Source organism: Loxodonta africana, chromosome 10 (genome assembly GCF_030014295.1).
Source record: "Loxodonta africana isolate mLoxAfr1 chromosome 10, mLoxAfr1.hap2, whole genome shotgun sequence".
Taxonomy (NCBI): domain Eukaryota; kingdom Metazoa; phylum Chordata; class Mammalia; order Proboscidea; family Elephantidae; genus Loxodonta; species Loxodonta africana.
In genome coordinates, this window is record NC_087351.1 from 30,472,015 (window position 1) to 30,489,119 (window position 17,105).

General features: G+C 44.4%; 1 pseudogene; it reads right to left on the reverse strand.

The window, feature by feature from the left end:
• Positions 1-3,206: 3,206 nt before the first annotated feature.
• Positions 3,207-3,717, reverse strand: LOC135232480 (ribonuclease pancreatic-like; annotated as a pseudogene).
• Positions 3,718-17,105: the final 13,388 nt, after the last annotated feature.

A 17,105-nucleotide genomic window follows, 5' to 3' on the forward strand; every position in this document is an offset into this window, starting at 1 on the left:
GACTCCATAAAGACAGCCTGCATTGCTGTCAGACTTTCTGTTTGTGCCACCTCCTAAATAAACTTTCTCTCTCCTTCTGACTTATACTAGGTTTCTTTGGCCTGACTGCTCCAGGGCACAGACCGGAAGAGGGCAACAGTTAAGATACATCTGCACAGACTCTTCTCCTACAAAGCTTTTATATGTGGGGTGGCAATACTCTCCCAACATTTGCTCCAAGGAGCAAGACCTCTCATTTGCCCCTAGAGGGCTTTCTCTCCTTGATTGTACCTGATCCTCTCCAATAAAAGCCTTAGTCTTTCCTCTCCATGTTTCCTCCTATTTAGGGCACTTTCCCTTCCCACGGGCTCCCAGGCTGTGTACAGTCTGCACCTGGACTATCCATCTTCACCTCTCACCTTATTCCCAAGATAGAGGTCCAGCTGTCCCACACCTGGGAACTGTTTTATGGAAAGTGTTCACTTGGCACTAAACCCCCTCCCCACAAAAAATAAAAATTTCCGTGGAGTCGATTCCAACTCATAGTGACTCTATAGGACAGAGTAGAACTACCCCATACAGTTTCCAAGGGCTGGCTGGTGGATTTGAACTGCCAAGCTTTTGGCTAGCAGCTGTAGCTGGAGGGAAAGTTAGGAGCTTTGGGTCTGGGGACAATGTCCAGGTGAACACAAGAAAAATTTGACTGATGGAGACTTAACTGAGAACTTAAGGTTTCCTTTTTCCTTCTTCATCCTCACTTCCTGGTAAGGAATGAGATTTCCATTACCACAGAAATGCAAGGATTTCTGAGCCCTTTATCATCTGTAAGCCTCCTTCCTCAGCTGGAAGACCCTAGGCTAAGGGTTCACTTTTCAAAAGGAAATCACCCTCTACCCTTGAGGTGATTCTGACTCATAGTGACCTTATAGGGCAGAGTAGAACTGCCCCATATATTTTCCAAGGTTATAATCTTTTATAGAAAGGAGCCTGAATGGCGTAATGGTTAAGCACTTGGCTGGTAACTGAAAGGTCGGTGTTTCAAACCCACCAGTCACTGCAAGAGAAAGATGCATCAGTCTGATTCTGTAAAAATTCTCAGCCTTGGAAACCCTACCTATGGAGCAGTTCTATTCTGTTCTCCTATAGTGTCGCTATGAGTAGGAACACAACTGGACAGCAATGGGTTTGGTTTTTTTGTTTGAACCTTTATAGAGATTATCACATTTTTCTCCTGCAGAGTGCCTGGTGAAATAGAACCACCAACCTTTCACATAGCAGCCGAGCACTTAACTGCTGCACCACCAGGGCTTGTAATGACAGAGCTGGTCAAACTGGCTAGAAGTAGGGCCTTTCTTTAGTTTTGGAACCTTGTCTAGAGCCAGAAGCAACTATGAACAAGGGGTCAAATGAAACGATTATGTGATGACTAAAGGCCTACGTCTAGTCCTTTAAACAGCTTTAATGAAGGGTAGCCAAAAACTGAGCCACAGGCCAAGTATTCTGCGAACCTCTGAGATAGAGAGTATCAAGAAGCTTAGGGAGAGAGCCATGGATCCACAGAACTTGAGGGAAGTAGATTGGGACATTTTCGTCTCAGACTTAGACTCTGGCAGCAGAAAGAACAATGACTGGGAATTCAGGAAAAGTGGGTTCTAGTCCCAGGTGTGCAATTCACTAGCAATGGGCCATGAGTAAATCTCAACCTTTCTGAGTAAGGCGGGGGTTCAGGGATGGCAAACATATGGCACACACACTCTTTCCCTTCTCGTACCTTCAGTAGAGGCCACTGCTCAATCACATTACTGCTTAGAATTTTTTTCTGCTTATTCTAAGCAGCCCTGTCAGTTAATCCTTTGACAGACAAGCTGAAACCTACTTGCTATCTCGCAATTCTCTAACCTTTCTTCTAGCTCTAAAACGTATGGTTCCAACTTTCCACGTACTAGAGCCAATATGCCCATTTTTCTGATTCAGTAATAGCTTATTTAAAAAGAGGAACATAATTTTATAGACTCTACCTCCCCACCCTGAGACTGGCAGGGTCTTCCCGAAGTCATGCTATCCTTCCCTCCTTGCCAGAGTCTTGGCCATGGCCCCCTTTTATCGAAAACATCCACCCTGAACAGCATTATGCTTGAAATCAAGGAATCCAAAAGGGATGGGATTCTTTCAGGTCACTCAAAACTAAGAGTAAGAAGTGTAGGCATTTAATTATTCCATTCACTACTGCCCTAAGCAGGGGGTACAGTGGGAAACTCTCACCTTTGTTGCTAACTGAGTGGTAGGGATTAACATGAATCCAATCCCCCAAATGTGGAAATGGGTCCAATCCTCACCATCCCACTTCTCCACCCTCATCACCAGTAGCTCCTATAGCACACTCCCTCTCCAGTGCTAGCCACCCAGAGCTGGGTCAGAACTCACAAGTTAAATGGACATCATCTTTCGGACCAGCTGCCTATGCAACATTTCTGGACTCTAGCCATTCAGAGCTAGGTATGAGATTAAAGGTTAGAAGGATGCCATCTTTCAGATTGCCAAATAGGCAGACACCAGTCCCCCCTGGCTCTCACGACCCCTGTGGATTTGTTAATTTGCTAGAACTAATAATCTTAGAACCTTCAGGAGAGTATACCATATTTATGGCTACAACTTTCTTACAACCAAAAAGGATACAAACAAAAAGACATATAGGGTAAGATCTGGGAGGGGTCACAGACCGAAGCTCCCATATCCCAAAGAGGGATGCCCTATCCTCTCCCATGCACGGTCACCAACCAGGAAGCTCCATCTAAGCCCTAGGGCCCAAGGATCTTATCTGCTTCACCCCATGGCCAGGATAGATTACATAAGGCCTCCTGAGGCTTAGTTAGCATCAGGCTCCCAAGTTGATCCCTCTTATTCTGCTCAGCCTGCATTCATTAGCCTCAGGTATTAGTATGGCTCAAAAGAACAGAAAATGAAGGCCAAAATTGCTTTCTGCAAAGTGATCCCACACCTCACAACTGCTCACAGATTTAGTTAATTTATACTTCTTGCCCTTTGCAGGAAAGCAATCACAGAAAGACTGCCTGGGTAGGGACAGCTTCAGGAATCCAAGTAGTTGCAACGATATTTTATAAAGAGAAGCAATGAAGACGTTAACATGAACCAAAAATCCCCGCCCTTAATGGCCAAAACCACTGAGGGGCAAGACCCAGACCCATATGTGTGTTGTGACCTAGATGTCACAACCATGAGGTGGTGGGGGCATGTGTGCTCTGGCCTAAGGAGGAGACCTCCACTGAACCACCAAAGTAGACAGACACATACAGATTCCCCTTACAGGCCATGATGATATGTCTCATCTTGTTGCTGATCCGGTATGCACAGTTGGGGTACTTGGAGATGACAGTCAAGCAGCAGTCTGTGATAGGAATGCTTGAGTTGCTCTGGTGGCAGTTGGGCTGCCCATTCTTGCAGGTGTTGTTCTCCTGGAGGCAGATGGCCTGGACATCTACTAGGGGATCGTGCACAAACTTGTTCACTGACTTGCAATTTCCCTTCATCATATTACGGCACCTCATCATTAGGTTGCAGTAGCTGGAGCTGTTACTAGGATTGCTGTCTGAATCCATGTGTTGCCGCTGGAACTTCCTGCCTGGGGACTCCTTGCCCAGGGAGGGCTGGGCCCCCCTCCCAACACCAGCAGCATCAGGGCTAGCAGGGGACCAGGACAAAGGACTTCTCTGGAGCCATGGTTGTCTCACTCACCTGGGGGAGCCTGCTCAAGAAAGGCAGACAGATGGAAAAGCATCCACTTAGAAGGTACCCCATCTCCCTCTTGTGGCTTCCCTGGCTTATAGTCTCCCTTTTAGGTCAGCCAGATAGAAGTTCCTCTTCCTGATTTTCCAAGTAAAAAGACACATATACTCCACTTCAGGAGCATTTTAATCTCACTAGATAGAGAAAGAGCTCCTGGATGGTACAAATGGTAAAGTACCTAAGTACTAGGACAAAAGTTGATTTGAACCCATCCACAGGTACTTCAGAAGACAGGCCTGACAATCTCCTTCCAAAAGTTCACAGCCTTGAAAACCCTATGGAAGAGCTCTACTCTGCACACATGGGGTTGCCATGAGTCGAAATTGTCTGAACAGGGACTATCAACAACAACAAGGTAGAGGAAGGCCTTCTTCTCCTCTAACCTGACCTAAGCCTGGCACTACTTCACAGTACTAACAGAAATTTAAGAAGTGACATAAAATTCTGGCAGTCCTGTCTGGATCCTATAGTTTCTTTGCTCTAAAATATATTTGAAAAATAAACATTTGTACCTAGTGCTCAAATGGCTCATTAGAAAATCATTTTGAATAAACCATGAGCCCAGTTGTATCCCTGAGGTCCACCAGGATGTTTAGGATGATGGTTGATGGAGTCTTGTTGCCCTACAACACAAGGGAACCTCAACGCGGTGCCTGATACAGGCACTGAAAAAGCAGCTCCAGGGTGTTTTAAAGAGATATGCTCCCTTTCCTAACTTGGAGGCTTCCCGTTCTCCAGTCCATAGGTTCTCTGTAGCCCAAATTTTCCACTCGTCCCCTGATTACCTGGCCCAAGCTTTCTCTTTGACAGCCTTACCCACCTTTGCCTCCCTCCTCTCCGACCATTGAGCAGAAGCACATTCTGAGGATATCTTTTGGGCAGCTTACCTTGGTCTCCAGGAGAGAGCAGATGGAGTTTCTGCTGTCACTTGTCCCCAGGGTGAGAACCTTACACAAATTGCAAAGGGGCTTGGCTTCCAAGAAGCAAATGGTGGGAGGAGCCTGTTAGGATCAGTCCATACAGAAGCAAGGACTGAGTGAAGAAGTATGGGGAATCACTCAGGCCACCCCATCTCAGTGTTGCTGGGGAAAGTGTGTCTTTACTTATAGGAGTCTTTCTTACCTTGGGAGCCTCATCTCTCTACTGATTCCCTTGGAACAGTGGAGAAAGTCACTAGGGCTGCTGGCACCCAGACTTCACGAATCATAGCAAAACCTTTGTAATCACTTAGGGGCTAATTTTCACCAAGAAGCCCTTGGACCTTAACAAGGGCACTGCTTTAGGAAATTATATTGGAGTCATTATTCCCTGTCCTTCAGTATAGAGAATGTGACTCAGATGGAGCTCAGCTCACAAGGACACATCAACTGGGCCCTGAGGTATAAAGACAATAGATAGAGTAATCTTGTGAAATATCTTTTAGAGAAACTTTCTCATAAGCCAGAACACAAAAGACTTTCTACTTTTATCTTTCTATTAACATTTAGTGAATAGAAATTTGCTGGGCCAAGGAAGACCCTCCTGACTGTCCTTACTGAAACCTGTACCAATAATTGTTAAGAAAAACAATTCAAAATGTAAGATGACAGTTTCTATCCAATCTGTGAAAAGGTGAAGCTTTCAATGGTTTTGCCCATTTGTAATGTTAAAATATACAAATAATATATAAATAAAAAAAATAAAATATGTACTGAGGACTCTGTCAACTTCCTTGGACTTAGTCAGACATGGCTGTGGCAGCATGCTTGTCCGTTTTCCCACTTTTGTCTATAATTTCCTTGGACTTGGGCAGACATGGCTGTGGCAGCATTCTTATCTGTTTTGCCATTCTTGCTTATCCTGTAATATTTCCTTGGGCTCAGGCAGACAAAGCTCTGGGAACATGCTTGTCGGCTTCTCAGCTTTTGTCCTTTTGAATATATGCTGAACAAAACTTTCTTTTTGCTTTACTAAACTTGGAGACTTTTGTCCCCTACAACAGCATGTAGAGGGATCTCAGGAGAGGGCTCTCCCTTTCTCTCCCCAGGCGTTCTGGAGTGCCCTGGCCAGAATTCCACATCTCCCAAGTGCACACCTCCTGGGTGGGGGCTTCTGATGTCTCCAGCAGGCAGGATTCCTGGATATGGAGAAGGAGAGAGAAAGGGCCTGGGTTGGGAAGAGAAGAAGGCCTCTATAATGACCTCACCCAATTCGGGTGACTTCCTGCCTACCCTCTACCTTAATCCTGGAGTAATGAGGGTGTGTGCTTATCCACAGTGAAAACGCATCATGGAGGTAAAAGTTGAGTAGAGGAAGTAAAGACAACTAATGCACCCAGAGTGTTTTTTGGAGAAAAAAAAAAATGCAGAGAACATTATCTTTCTTAACAGCAGAATTCCCTCCTGGAAAGAGGCTTGCTTTTGCGGGGCAATAACTGATCTCTCTAGAGTGAGAATCACCAAAATATTCATCCATGCTCTGGATGCAGACTGCCTCAGCCAAGAACCTGGGTCAGCGCCTGAAGAGCTGGGCAAGTGTTGGAGAAAAGTTACTTAAAACAAAATCTACTCCCAACCCAGAAAACCTCTCCACTAAAAGAGAAGAGAAAGAAAAGTTTTATTATTCAATAAACATAAAACCAGAATGTGATACATCACTGGCAATCAGCTAAAGAGATCCCAAAGACAGGAAGGAATCTGACCCTTTATAGAGCTAAGTGAGTACAACTCACTACATTCATGTTTTCAAGATCAAATTGCTAATTTTCTTGTATCTTTTTGGCAAGATACCCAATGTGATGCTAATCTCCTTTCAGGAGATTACATTGCAAAAGAGATGGTTCCCAGGCCCTCCAGGAAACATCCTCCTTTTACAGACTTTTCAAAGAGACAAAGTTGAGATAACCTTAGAAGTTACCTAAAGTGAATCCTGAAAGAACAGGGGAGTGATTCCTCTTCCCTTCTTTTCAATTTGTATTTGGCCTTACACAAGTTACAGAATTTAATTTCCCTGTTCCTTGGTTTGCTCGTCTCCAAAATGGGGATAGTAATAGTATGTACTTCTCAGATTTGTTTTTAGGACAAAATAAAGTAAGATGTGTACAAGACTTAGAGCACCATCTGGCAGAAGGACAACTTTAAGAAATAGTAGCTCTTGTTCACTCAGGGCGGGGTTGAGGCTCCCTCTCCCCAAGGTGAAATAATTCCAGATGACCTCTGAATTGGTGTCTAAGGGGAATGGAGTCAACCCTCTGCCAGATTTTTGTTTTGCTAAAAACTTGGGCTTAAAATAGCTTGCAGTTTTGAAGCCCTGAGGTGGGAAAGAAAGAAGCTGGGAGAAGTGAGGAAATAGGATGGGAAGAACAAATTCTTCCAGAATTTTAAATTGTTTTTGGAATGTTCTTGTCATTAGGTGCCATCTAACAGGTTCCAACTCCCAGCGACCCTAGGTACAACAGGACGAAACACTGGTGGGTCCTGTGCCAACCTTAGGATCTTTGCCATGTAGTATTCATGAAATCTTTAGTAAAATCGATGTACTTTCTAATGTGTATGAATTTGGAAGAGGAAGTGGAGGTAAGGAAGAGTTGATGTCGCATGAGATTGGTTTCATGTTATCATAATTTGTCCACCACCCAACCCCAGCCAGGTTTTATTTGGCTCAGGTGGTTAGATAGTGTTTAGATCATCTTGGGGGGCCAATTTAGAATTAGTTTATGAAACAGCGGGAGTGGGGCAGAGATAATTATGGCACAGGGCCTGATATAAAGGTGCCTGGTGGAAGGTCTGATTTAGTCCATAAGATTCCAGCAAGGTGGTGAGCATGGCTGCATGAAAGTGGTCATTCTTTCGGTACCTTCCCAGGGCCAGAAGAATTTCAATGATCTGGTCCAACAAGATTTCAGGATCACAGTTTAGATCTTTAAAAGAACAAGGAAGGGGGGGAATGTATAGAATAAGGATGTCTTTATGTCTTATGTTTTACATCTAGGGATGACCAGTCATTAGGCGGACTCCAAAAGCCCAGCAGGGCGCCCCAAACACACACACACACAAAATAGTATTCTGTGGTCCCTTGTCAAACTGAGAAAGTGAGGAAGCAGAGAAAAAGTAGAACAGAAGAAGATGGAAACGTGAGCCAGGCAGAGCGAGGTTGTTGCTGGAAACTCCAGGTTCTGCTCAGTGCAACTCCATCAGAGCCCAAAAGACAGAGACCGAGCTGGGAAGAACGAAAGGCACCTTTATTGGTAGACCAAGGGAAGACCAAGACTGCCCTGAAGGGAACTTGTTGAGCCTGGCTTATATAGGCAGGATCAGTTTCAGAATACAAAACGGCATGTGGGCAGATATAGAGCATTTCAGAATGAGTATTTTTTAAGGCCTGGGTTCCATTCTCAGTGCAGGAGGAAGTTAGCCATTTTTGTTCATTAGCACGTTAGCTCTCCACCTTTAAAAAAAAAACAACATTGCTGTGGAGTGGATTCTGACTCATAGCTACCATGCATGAGGCAGCTAATGAGCTAAAGGTTATCTGAAATGCTAAGATGGGGCAGGACCAGTTTTAGCCATCTTATGGTTGTTTCTCTTCAAAGAGGTTCTGAGGAGGAAAAGAAAGAACTCCAGGAAATGGGCAGGGTGAGGGGCTGTCTTGAGGCTAAGAAAAAATGGCTCTAGGGCTCTAGCCCTGTCTTAAGGTGAGCAGTGATTGAAAGAGGGGAGAAGAGAGGGGAAAGGATGAAACGGCCAAGAGGGTTATCCAAAGTCAGTGCAACCCCTGACTTCCTCCTCCTCCTGAAATAGGGTAAAAGGCAGGACAACATCTCCCAACACATCCATTTCCTCCAAAAACAAAAAACCAAACTCATAAGGACCCTACAGGACAGAGAAAGAACTGCCCTCATAGGGTATCCAAGGAGTAACTGGTAGATTTGAACTGCCACTCCTTCAGTTAGCAGCCGAGCTCTTACCACGGTACCACAAGGACTCCCATTTCCATCCAGAAATCCCAAATGTGAATCTAAACCCAGTATATAAGATAGAATTTTCTTTTTGCAATTTTTTTCCTATTGTTGTAAATATATATGTAATAAATCATTTGCCGTTTCAACACTGTCCAGGTGTACAATTTAGTGGAATTAGTTATGTTTATCATGTTGTCCAACCATCACCATTCCCAAAATTTCCCATTACCCTTAACAGAAGTTCAGTGTCCCCTAAGCCATGAGTCCCCTTTTCCCCTCCCTTCTCCCTGCCTCTGGTAACCACTAAAAAATTTGGTCTCTATACCCTTGCTGATCCTAGATATTTCATATAAATGCTATTTGTCCCATTATGATTGACTTATTTCAATCAGCATATTGCTTTCAGGGTTCATCCATGATGTAGCATGTAGCAGGACTTCATTTCTCTTTATGCCTGAGTAAAACATACTACATTTTATTTATCCATTCACTCATGGATGAACACTTAGGTTGTTTTTACCCTTTGGCTATCGTGAATAGAGCTACAATGAACCTTGGTATACAAGTTTCTGTTTGCACTCTTGCTGTCAATTCTTTTGGATATATACCTAGGAGTGAGTTGCTGGATCATACAGTAAATTTGTATTTAACTTTTTGAGGAAGTGCCAAACTGTTTCCACGGTAGCTGTGCCATTTCACAATCCCACCAGCAATGCAGGAGGGTTCCAATTTTTTTTTTGCATAAAATAAACTTTTAAAGTCTGATTATATAGGAAGTGAAAGGGGCTGGGGCAATGGTTAAGCTGTAGAAATGAACAGTACTTTTCACCACTGCCAGCTCTTCCTTCCTTGCATGTAGCTCATAGTTGGCCTACTGCTTTCCTGCACTTAGGCCACTCCCTGACTAAAACTGACCTATTACAGGTTGTCTTAGGTAGGCTGAGTTCTCTAGAGAAGCAATTCCAGTGAAACAGAGAGAGAGAGAGATTTCAAGGAAATGGCTCACTCAGTTATGGAGGCTGACAAGTCTCAAATTTGTGGGTCAGACATCAAGCTGAAGGCTTCTCCCAAATCATGTGGTTGTGGGGGTCAGAAGGCAGGCTGCTATCTCAAGTCCCATGAACTGGAGGTCAGAGGACGACGAGTCCAAAACAGGACCCAGAAAGGGTGAGCTCTGCCAGAACATCTGCATAAATTGGATGCAGACCACACACCCAAGGAAATGCCTTTTTCAACTGATTGGCTGCTCACATGATATCGCAAAATGAAGGATGATTACATATCTGCCCAACCACTGGGAATCATGGCCTAGCCAAGTTACACATAGCCCTAGCCATCACAGTACACCTTTTGTCAATGCGGCATATGTGCACATCTCCTTAAACTGTACATAGTCTCTAAATAAAGACAACTATAAAGTCATACTTGTGCCTAATATGACACAACTAACATGCATACAACCGAAAATGTACTAACTGTGTTAACATATTTTATACTAAGTAATGAAATAAAGGAAGGAAGAAAACAAAGATATTTGCTATATATAAAATATATAACACCCATTCATATATATACATGCATTCATACACGTAAAAAGGACGTGGAAGAAATAAAAAAAAAATCACAATTCTTGTTTCTGCCACTGGTCACGTGATCATACCCTGTATTCACACTATCTTCCACCACATATTCCATATTCCCTTTGCCCTCAGCAGCCACTTCAGCAGGTCATGGTTCTTTGCCTAGTGGGGTGACCCAAACCTTCATTCCTGAAGAGCCTGGGCCATTAGTAGTCATGTCAGAATTGAGTTGTTGTAATTTTTCGTTGACTTTAATCACAGGGCATGGTAGTGCTAAGAGATGTCATAAGGGATCTCCTGCATTGCACACATACTTTCTTTACCTCCCTTAGGAAATATCAACCCAATTTCCCCTCGCTTATTAGGATCAATCACACCAGCCAATACAGTAACTCCCTTCTTTGCCAGAGCCATGGGGAGCCCAAAGTGGCTGGTTACTGTTCTTAACTGCCAGTTCCATGGAATCACTGTTGTGTCTCTTGGCGGGAGCATTCCTCCCTTGGGTACTAAGACTTCTAGACCTGCAGAGCATAAGGTCAAGGGGACAGGAAGCAAAATCTTGTGAACAGGTCACTAGGGTTAATAGTGAGTGGTGCCACTCCCATTTACACCACTTGATTCCTGGAACTCCGAATTCTGGCTATGTGAGAAACAGGACCATATATTGGACACTGGTTTAGAACATATAGCACCTCCTGGACAACATTTCTCCAACCCTGCAAGGCATTGTCACCTACGGGGCAGTGTACTTGTATCTTTAGGAGGCCATTCCATTGTTCTATCAACCCAGCTGCTTCAGGATGATGAGGAACATGGTACAACCAGTGAATTCCATATTATGGACCCATTGCTGCACTTCGTTGGCTGTGAACTGAGTTTCTTGATCTGAGGCAATGACGTGTAGCACACCAGGACGGTGGATAAGGCATTCTACAAACCCACAGAGGGCAGTTTTGACAGCAGCATTGCATGCAGGAAGGCAACTTTGTATCCGGAGTAAGTGTCTATTCCAGGAAGAACAAAACACTGCCCTTTCCATAATGGAAGTGATCCAGTGTAATCAACCTTCTACCAGGTTGCTGGATGATTCCCCCTAGGATTACTACTATATCAAAGACTCAGTGTTAGCCTCTGGTGCTGGCAGACTGGGCACACAGCAGTGGCTGTAGCCAAGTTGGCCTTGGTGAGTGGAAGTCCATGTTGTTGAGTGCATGCATAACCCATGTGCCTGGCACCATGGCCACTTTGTTCATGAGCCCATTAGGCAATGACAGGAGTGGCAGGAGAAAGATGGAGACTTGTATCCACAGAGCTTGTCTTCCTAACCACTCGATTGTTAAAACCCTTGTCTGCTGAGGTCATCCTTTGGTGAGCTTTCACATGAGACACAAATATCTTCATGTCTATGGCCCATTCAGAGAGCTCTGTCCACATTCCTCTTCCCCATACCTCCTCGGCACCAATTTTCCAATTATGCTCCACCCAAGTCCTTGACCATCCAGCCAGAATTTGCCATAGCCCATGAATCAGTACACAATCCCTCATCTGGTCATCTCACCTTCCAAGCAAAAGGAACAACCAGGTGCCCTGCTTGAAGTTCTGCCCGTTGGGAGGATTTCGCTTCACCACTTTCCTTCAGGGAGATACCAGGATAGGGCTGCTTTGCTGGCACTGTACACTTCTGAGTGGTGTTTGCATAGCATGCAGAACCACCTGTAAAACAGGGATGAGTGTTGTCCTCCTCAGTCAACTGATATTAAGGAAGTCCCCATGAGGTCACAGGTGCAGACTGAAAGAACGTGTCTGAATCATCTACTGCCGCTATAACACAAATCCCACAAGTGGATGCCTTTAACAAAGAGAAGTTTACTCTCTCATACTCTCGTAGGCTACAAGTCCAAATTCAGGCTGTCGGCTCCAGGGGAATGCTTTCTCTGTTGGCTCTGAAGGAAGGTCCTTGTCATTAGTCTCCCCTTGGTCTGGGAGCATCTCATTGCAGGAACCTCAGGTCCGAAGGATGCCCTCTGCTCCTGGCACTGCTTTCTTGGTGGTATGAGGTCCCTCTGTCTCTCTGCTCTCTTCTCTCTTTTAGATCTCAAAGAGATTGGCTTAAGACACTATCTAATCTTATATATACCATCAATATAACTGCCACTCATCCCTCTCATTTCATCATAGTAATAGGATTTACAACACATAGAGAAATCACATAAAATGGTGGACAAGCACATGAAATGGTGGACAATCACACAATACTGAGAATCTTGACCCAGCTAAGTTGACAGATATTTTTGGAGGACACAATTCAACCCATGACAGAAGGTAATGTGACAGGAGTGGGGACCATGGGCATTTGGGCCACTTCATAATGTAACTTACTTGTGCATTCAGGGCCTGCTCCAGCTTGATCTTGTATATACCACTTCCATTTAATAATGGAGTTGTGCTCTGCACGTCCACCTTTATGACTCTGTGGATCAGACAACGCCCAGTTCATGATGGGCAGCCCAGACCACATAGTGACATGGTAGCCCATGGTGAAGCATTCAGTCTCTACTAAGGCCCAGGAACAAGCCAAAACCTCTTTTTCAGAAGGAGACTAGTTATCTTCAGAGGATAGGAGAGCTTTTCTCCCAAACTGGAAGGGTTTGCAGTGTGATTCACCAATAGGGGCCTGCCAAGGACTCCAACTGCATATTTATGTGCCACTGACACTTCAGGAGCCATTGGATCAGCCTGATCGTATGGCCTAAGTGGCCAAGAGTCTTGCACAGAAGCATGAACCTATTGCAGAGCCTTCTCTTGTTCTAGGATTCACTCAAAATTAGCAGCTTTTCCAGTCACTTGATAAATAGGCCAGAGTAGCACACTCAAATGAGGGATATGTTGCCTCCGAAATCCAGAGGCAAACCAGGCATTTTCCCTCTTTTTTAGTTATAGGAGGGGCCATATTTAACACAACCACTAGATCTCTAGAAATTTCACAGAAGTAGCAAGTGCCTGATTTTTTATTAGGCTAATTTCCCACCCTCTAGCATGCAAATGGAAACCCTTGTGGCAGAGTGGTTAAGTGCTACAGCTGCTAACCAAAGAGTTGGCAGTTTGAATCCGCCAGGCACTCCTTGGAAACTCTATGGGGCAGTTCTATTCTGTCTTTTAGGGTCCCTATGAGTCGGAATCGACTCGACGGCACTGGGTAGCATGAAATGGAAACCCTGGTAGCATAGCGGTTAAGTGCTACGGCTGCTAACCAAAAGGTCAGCAGTTGGAATCCGCCAGGAGCTCCTTGGACACCCTGTTGGGCAGTTCTACTCTGTCCTATAGGCTCGCTATGAGTCGGAATCGACTCGACAGCAGTGGGTTTGGTTTGGTTTTAGAGGAGAAGACAGAATTGTTAGGAAACAATAGGAGAAAAAGGGTGGGATAGGGGAAATCAGAGTTTTCATAGAAAAAAATCACCTTGCGGGCGACATATAAGGCTAAATAGTTTTTTTCCCCCATTCTGGATGGAGAAAGGGCAATTCATAGGAGAACCAGACACATCACAAAGCATTGTGTGTTTGGAAGACATCAAGTTTGTTTATGTGGTTTTTACTAGGAAGAGGCAGAGGAAGACACAGAAAAATTTAGACCAGAATAGAAGTACTTTAATGTGACACAAACGACATGGAACTTCAACATGGAAAAGATATAGATATTTTCCTTGAACTCAGGGAATGGAAGGACACAAGCAATGGAGAAGAGCTTCCATCTTTGTCCAGTCCTCCCATTACACACATGAGGAGACTGAGGACCAAAGCGGTCCCAAGGTCAGACAGTGTTGCTTGCAGAAGCAGAAAGCAGCCTCAGGTCTCCCACTTCCAGTGCAGTGTTCAAGGTACTGCCAGGTGTGCCATGGTTGGGGAAACCATGGCTCTGATACTGCACCCAAAGGGTTGCATCTCTCATGCCGAAATTGTCTCCTCTTCTTCTAGCTCTGGCTTTCTTCCTGGAGTTCTCCCACAGCTCTTCCTGTTGTGAAACGTAGTGGGAGAAAGTAGAGATGGCTTTGTAGCTGATTTTACCTGTGAAGTTATGGGGACTAGGGACTCACACTGAGGTACACTCACGGGCACTTCCATTGGAGCAGCACAAGTGAAGGGGGAGAGTCAGAAAGGGGATGAGTGGGGCAGGGCTCCCAGCTCTCCATTCCCTGGGGCTTCTTTCTTGATTCCATCCTGGACACTGCAGGAAGGGAAGCCTGTTTAGGAGGAAGAACCCTTAGGAGGACAACTACTCCAAGAAGTATTTCTTCCTTTTTTTGAAGTCAACTCATTTTCTGACTTCATGAAAAAACCAAGGTCTTTTTTGGTGTTGTCATACAAACACATATATACATATACACATATATAACACAGCATTTGTTGATTCAACATATTTTCCATGTACAATTCAGTGACACCAAGTACAGTAATCATGTTGTGCAGCCATCACCATTACCCACTGCCAAGTTTTCCATCACCGTAAACAGATGCTCAATGAACAAGGTCTTGAGGGAAGTCATTTGCTTAGAAATACCTCCCTATACATCTTCCATCTCCTGCTTTCCTCCTTGTGATAATCATTAGGACTATTACCATGAGCACCACAGTGCTTATTTCTCCACAGGTGGGAGATATTGTCAAGGGACAATCCACTGGATAGGGAAGTCTAGGCAGCCATACCAAGGTGAAGACAGACCTGCTTTATCCAGCTTAGGGGATAAGTCTCACATCTACTTAAGGGGAACCTTTTGTCAGGTCACTAAGTCCAACCTTCTCCTGGTCCTCTGCCTGGCCTGTTTTGAGCTTTGGATTCGCGCCCTGTACGTCCATCTTATTCCAATCTCTTCTGAGCTAAGCTCCTTCCCCCTGAATATGGTTGATATTCTTACTTTTCTAGAAAAGAAGGTCCTAATCCCTCACTGCTATTCTGGTTCTGCCCCTAACTCCTTTTTTTTTTTTTCTTTTAGTCATTTTTATCTCTCACAGAGGAACTAGAAAGCAGACCTCAGCAGGGCTAAGGTTGTTAAATGTGAGCAGAAGAGGGTATTCACTCAGCACACATGTGTGATGAGGAGTATGAGTGCCACAGGCAGCTCAACCCCCTCGACTAGCTGGTCATGAGACCTTTTGCTGTTAAGCCACTCAGGGACTGAGGCCAAGCCTTGTGACTTCTCTGCACTTCTCTGCCAAGAACTTCAAGAGTGAAGAAAGATCTAAGATCTCCCCCAGTTAAAATCTTTTTTCTTAAGAAAAAAAAAAAAAAAAAAGCTTCTAAAAAGTCTTCTTCTCAGTACCTCCCAGGAAGAAAGGTTTGATCTCAATATGAAATTGATTTCCTTAAGACTTTTAGGCTTTTCACAGAGCCCAAGTTACTTTTGTGGGTATATTTCACCAGTTGCATTTGGCCTAACTTATATAAAACAAACCCAGTCACACACCTAAGTCCAGAAACACAGATTCACATTAAGAGAAAGGAAGGTTCTTACCCTTCAGAGTTATCCTGAATTAAAGAAAAGGGCCCAGGCCTTTGTATCCCCTTGCTGACCATTCACTGGATGTGGACTTGCCCTGGATAGAAGGCCTTTACCTCAGTCAGAACGGCTCTCTGCCACTGAGAGCAATTCTCAGAGAAAGACTGAGCTGAGCGTGTCTGTCACCACCATTCCAGCAGCTGAGGGGTTAGAGGGTGCTGAGATAAGTATCTTGATCCTGAAGTGGGGGAGTCAGGGCTCACACTACAGTATCCACTACACTTTGGCCTATTACTTCTTTAGCATAAATTTCTAGAAGTGTTCAGAAGCTATGGACTTTTGATATAAACTGTTAATTGTCCTCTATAAAGGCTACCTTTATATTTTTATATTTATATTAGTTATATTATCTTTATATTATTTATATTTATATTTTTTAGAAACCCTGGTGGCGTAGTGGTTAAGTGCTAGGGCTGCTAATCAAAGGGTCGGCAGTTCAAATCTGCCAGGCGCTCCTTGGAAACTCTATGGGGAATTTCCACTCTGTCCTATAGGGTCGCTAGAAGTCGGAATCGACTTGACGGCACTGGGGTTTTTGGGGGTTATAAAGGCTACTGACGTTTCATTCCTAACAGATCAGGGGAGCAATTCTTTTCCTTTGTCAAGAACACTACACTACATGTACTGTAATGAACTTGCCTTTTCCTTTGTCTGTTACATTATTATGCCACTTCTCACATTCTTTGGGAGTTCTTTCTTCTCACTCTCCTCCATCATACTATGAGCTTTTCAAGGACATAGGCCATGTCTTACTCATATTTAAATCTCCTGAATTTGGGTCATGTGCACAGTAGGTCTCCCACACCAGAACCAATTGCCATCGAGTTGTTTCTGACTCAGATGACCCCATATGTCAGAGCAGAACTGTGCTCCAGTGGGGAGCTGGCTGATTTGTTGGAAGTAGCTTGCCAGGCCCTTCTTCCAAGATGCGTCTGGGTGGACTAGAATCTTCAGATTTTCGGTAAACAATCCAGAGTGTTAACTGTTCATACTACCAGGGACCTTCTAGGTCTCGAGGAAATAAGTGTGAAGTGAATTAATGTTTCATTGTAGAAGACTAGGGAATCACAGGAGACAGTCACTAGAAACAGAACGGCACAATACGGAAGACATCGGAAGACAATCTTTAGGTCAGTAGTGGCACCCAATCCTTTTGCTCCACCCAGGTACTTCCTGTTAAAGTCCTCCTGGTAATTCAGAAGGTCTGCCAGGGTTTCAAATCTGTTTGTCAATTCAAGTTACCTCTCCA